The sequence below is a fragment of the Amia ocellicauda genome, chromosome 2 (genome assembly GCF_036373705.1).
Source record: "Amia ocellicauda isolate fAmiCal2 chromosome 2, fAmiCal2.hap1, whole genome shotgun sequence".
Classification (NCBI taxonomy): Eukaryota; Metazoa; Chordata; class Actinopteri; order Amiiformes; family Amiidae; genus Amia; species Amia ocellicauda.
The window spans coordinates 51,550,312-51,555,311 of NC_089851.1; the positions used below are offsets into that span (position 1 = coordinate 51,550,312).

General features: G+C 50.8%; 4 non-coding genes across 4 annotated transcripts; all 4 read right to left on the reverse strand.

Moving 5' to 3' along the window:
• Positions 1-461: 461 nt before the first annotated feature.
• trnap-agg (transfer RNA proline (anticodon AGG)) lies at positions 462-533 on the reverse strand. Its single transcript has one exon. It is a non-coding gene; the product is annotated as a tRNA-Pro (tRNA).
• Positions 534-1,629: 1,096 nt separating this feature from the next.
• trnap-ugg (transfer RNA proline (anticodon UGG)) lies at positions 1,630-1,701 on the reverse strand. Its single transcript has one exon. It is a non-coding gene; the product is annotated as a tRNA-Pro (tRNA).
• A 1,093-nt stretch (positions 1,702-2,794) lies between these two features.
• On the reverse strand, positions 2,795-2,866 carry trnap-agg (transfer RNA proline (anticodon AGG)). The gene has a single exon. It is a non-coding gene; the product is annotated as a tRNA-Pro (tRNA).
• A 1,099-nt stretch (positions 2,867-3,965) lies between these two features.
• trnap-ugg (transfer RNA proline (anticodon UGG)) lies at positions 3,966-4,037 on the reverse strand. The gene has a single exon. It is a non-coding gene; the product is annotated as a tRNA-Pro (tRNA).
• Positions 4,038-5,000: the final 963 nt, after the last annotated feature.

Here is a 5,000-nt window from a genome sequence, read left to right on the forward strand (position 1 = left end):
TGCTTTGGGGCAGACCGGGAGACCTACGCTCACTGACTGATAGCATGGACTGTAGCGCTGACGTGTCTTTCCAGAATGGTAACGCCATCCCCAGTGAGACAGCACTGAGAGCATGGTTCAGCAGGCCCGCAAACAACTGAAAAGAATGCCTCTCCTTTGGTGCAGCTCAGGAGTACACGTTCAGCAAAGGTCTCCATAACAAGCCGGCAAACCACATTTCGTCCTCCTCCTCCTCAACAACACACTACATGTCCTCCTCCTCCTCAACAACAACAACGAACTTGTAAAATACACATTTTCTTTAAAGAAAACAAAACACACAGATGACAGTCTGATTTCCCATCAGCTACACAGCCAACAGTATCTGAGGTTGAAAGACCTCCCTGGTGCAGAGGAGCCCAGAAGCCAAGCATCGAGAGAGAACAAACGAATGCTTCAGAGAATGCAAAGCAGTGCCAAGCGGGCTCGTCCGGGAGTTGAACCCAGGACCTCTCGCACCCTAAGCGAGAATCATACCCCTAGACCAACGAGCCAAGTTAACGGAGTGTGTCGCAGTTTCTGCTGGGCAAGCGCGTAACTGCTTTGGGGCAGACCGGGAGACCTACGCTCACTGACTGATAGCATGGACTGTAGCGCTGACGTATCTTTCCAGAATGGTAACGCCATCCCCAGTGAGACAGCACTGAGAGCATGGTTCAGCAGGCCCGCAAACAACTGAAAAGAATGCCTCTCTTTTGGTGCAGCTCAGGAGTACACGTTCAGCAAAGGTCTCCATAACAAGCCGGCAAACCACATTTCGTCCTCCTCCTCCTCAACAACACACTACATGTCCTCCTCCTCCTCCTCAACAACAACAACAACAACAACGAACTTGTAAAAAACACATTTTCTTTAAAGAAAACAAAACACACAGATGACAGTCTGATTTCCCATCAGCTATACAGGCAACAGTATCTGAGGTCGATAGCCCTCCCTTGTGCAGAGGAGCCCAGAAGCCAGCCTTCAAGAGCAAATGAACAAACACTTCGGTGACTGCAAAGTGGGGCCAAGTGGGCTTGTCCTGGAGTTGAACCCAGGGCCTCTAACACCCTCAGCAAGAATCATACCCCTAGACCAACGAGCCAAGTTAACGGAGGGTGTCGCAGCTTCTGCTGGGCAAGCGCGTAACTGCTTTGGGGCAGACCGGGAGACCTACGCTCACTGACTGATAGCATGGACTGTAGCGCTGAAGTGTCTTTCCAGAACGGTAACCGTATCCCCAGTGAGACAGCACTGAGAGCATGGTTCAGCAGGCACGCAAACAACTGAAAAGAATGCCTCTCCTTTGGTGCAGCTCAGGAGTACACGTTCAGCAAAGGTCTCCATAACAAGCCGGCAAACCACATTTCGTCCTCCTCCTCCTCAACAACACACTACATGTCCTCCTCCTCCTCAACAACAACAACGAACTTGTAAAATACACATTTTCTTTAAAGAAAACAAAACACACAGATGACAGTCTGATTTCCCATCAGCTACACAGCCAACAGTATCTGAGGTTGAAAGACCTCCCTGGTGCAGAGGAGCCCAGAAGCCAAGCATCGAGAGAGAACAAACGAATGCTTCAGAGAATGCAAAGCAGGGCCAAGCGGGCTCGTCCGGGAGTTGAACCCGGGACCTCTCGCACCCAAAGCGAGAATCATACCCCTAGACCAACGAGCCAAGTTATCTGACAGTGTCACAGTTTCTGCTGGGCAAGCGCGTAACTGCTTTGGGGCAGACCGGGAGACCTACGCTCACTGACTGATAGCATGGACTGTAGCGCTGACGTGTCTTTCCAGAATGGTAACGCCATCCCCAGTGAGACAGCACTGAGAGCATGGTTCAGCAGGCCCGCAAACAACTGAAAAGAATGCCTCTCCTTTGGTGCAGCTCAGGAGTACACGTTCAGCAAAGGTCTCCATAACAAGCCGGCAAACCACATTTCGTCCTCCTCCTCCTCAACAACACACTACATGTCCTCCTCCTCCTCCTCAACAACAACAACAACAACGAACTTGTAAAAAACACATTTTCTTTAAAGAAAACAAAACACACAGATGACAGTCTGATTTCCCATCAGCTATACGGGCAACAGTATCTGAGGTCGATAGCCCTCCCTTGTGCAGAGGAGCCCAGAAGCCAGCCTTCAAGAGCAAACGAACAAACACTTCGCTGACTGCAAAGTGGGGCCAAGTGGGCTCGTCCTGGAGTTGAACCCAGGGCCTCTCACACCCTCAGCAAGAATCATACCCCTAGACCAACGAGCCAAGTTAACGGAGGGTGTCGCAGTTTCTGCTGGGCAAGCGCGTAACTGCTTTGGGGCAGACCGGGAGACCTACGCTCACTGACTGATAGCATGGACTGTAGCGCTGAAGTGTCTTTCCAGAACGGTAACCGTATCCCCAGTGAGACAGCACTGAGAGCATGGTTCAGCAGGCCCGCAAACAACTGAAAAGAATGCCTCTCCTTTGGTGCAGCTCAGGAGTACACGTTCAGCAAAGGTCTCCATAACAAGCCGGCAAACCACATTTCGTCCTCCTCCTCCTCAACAACACACTACATGTCCTCCTCCTCCTCAACAACAACAACGAACTTGTAAAATACACATTTTCTTTAAAGAAAACAAAACACACAGATGACAGTCTGATTTCCCATCAGCTACACAGCCAACAGTATCTGAGGTTGAAAGACCTCCCTGGTGCAGAGGAGCCCAGAAGCCAAGCATCGAGAGAGAACAAACGAATGCTTCAGAGAATGCAAAGCAGTGCCAAGCGGGCTCGTCCGGGAGTTGAACCCAGGACCTCTCGCACCCTAAGCGAGAATCATACCCCTAGACCAACGAGCCAAGTTAACGGAGCGTGTCGCAGTTTCTGCTGGGCAAGCGCGTAACTGCTTTGGGGCAGACCGGGAGACCTACGCTCACTGACTGATAGCATGGACTGTAGCGCTGACGTATCTTTCCAGAATGGTAACGCCATCCCCAGTGAGACAGCACTGAGAGCATGGTTCAGCAGGCCCGCAAACAACTGAAAAGAATGCCTCTCTTTTGGTGCAGCTCAGGAGTACACGTTCAGCAAAGGTCTCCATAACAAGCCGGCAAACCACATTTCGTCCTCCTCCTCCTCAACAACACACTACATGTCCTCCTCCTCCTCCTCAACAACAACAACAACAACAACAACGAACTTGTAAAAAACACATTTTCTTTAAAGAAAACAAAACACACAGATGACAGTCTGATTTCCCATCAGCTATACAGGCAACAGTATCTGAGGTCGATAGCCCTCCCTTGTGCAGAGGAGCCCAGAAGCCAGCCTTCAAGAGCAAATGAACAAACACTTCGGTGACTGCAAAGTGGGGCCAAGTGGGCTCGTCCTGGAGTTGAACCCAGGGCCTCTAACACCCTCAGCAAGAATCATACCCCTAGACCAACGAGCCAAGTTAACGGAGGGTGTCGCAGTTTCTGCTGGGCAAGCGCGTAACTGCTTTGGGGCAGACCGGGAGACCTACGCTCACTGACTGATAGCATGGACTGTAGCGCTGAAGTGTCTTTCCAGAACGGTAACCGTATCCCCAGTGAGACAGCACTGAGAGCATGGTTCAGCAGGCCCGCAAACAACTGAAAAGAATGCCTCTCCTTTGGTGCAGCTCAGGAGTACACGTTCAGCAAAGGTCTCCATAACAAGCCGGCAAACCACATTTCGTCCTCCTCCTCCTCAACAACACACTACATGTCCTCCTCCTCCTCAACAACAACAACGAACTTGTAAAATACACATTTTCTTTAAAGAAAACAAAACACACAGATGACAGTCTGATTTCCCATCAGCTACACAGCCAACAGTATCTGAGGTTGAAAGACCTCCCTGGTGCAGAGGAGCCCAGAAGCCAAGCATCGAGAGAGAACAAACGAATGCTTCAGAGAATGCAAAGCAGGGCCAAGCGGGCTCGTCCGGGAGTTGAACCCGGGACCTCTCGCACCCAAAGCGAGAATCATACCCCTAGACCAACGAGCCAAGTTATCTGACAGTGTCACAGTTTCTGCTGGGCAAGCGCGTAACTGCTTTGGGGCAGACCGGGAGACCTACGCTCACTGACTGATAGCATGGACTGTAGCGCTGACGTGTCTTTCCAGAATGGTAACGCCATCCCCAGTGAGACAGCACTGAGAGCATGGTTCAGCAGGCCCGCAAACAACTGAAAAGAATGCCTCTCCTTTGGTGCAGCTCAGGAGTACACGTTCAGCAAAGGTCTCCATAACAAGCCGGCAAACCACATTTCGTCCTCCTCCTCCTCAACAACACACTACATGTCCTCCTCCTCCTCCTCAACAACAACAACAACAACGAACTTGTAAAAAACACATTTTCTTTAAAGAAAACAAAACACACAGATGACAGTCTGATTTCCCATCAGCTATACGGGCAACAGTATCTGAGGTCGATAGCCCTCCCTTGTGCAGAGGAGCCCAGAAGCCAGCCTTCAAGAGCAAACGAACAAACACTTCGGTGACTGCAAAGTGGGGCCAAGTGGGCTCGTCCTGGAGTTGAACCCAGGGCCTCTCACACCCTCAGCAAGAATCATACCCCTAGACCAACGAGCCATGTTAACGGAGGGTGTCGCAGTTTCTGCTGGGCAAGCGCGTAACTGCTTTGGGGCAGACCGGGAGACCTACGCTCACTGACTGATAGCATGGACTGTAGCGCTGAAGTGTCTTTCCAGAACGGTAACCGTATCCCCAGTGAGACAGCACTGAGAGCATGGTTCAGCAGGCCCGCAAACAACTGATAAGAATGCCTCTCCTTTGGTGCAGCTCAGGAGTACACGTTCAGCAAAGGTCTCCATAACAAGCCGGCAAACCACATTTCGTCCTCCTCCTCCTCAACAACACACTACATGTCCTCCTCCTCCTCAACAACAACAACGAACTTGTAAAATACACATTTTCTTTAAAGAAAACAAAACACACAGATGACAGT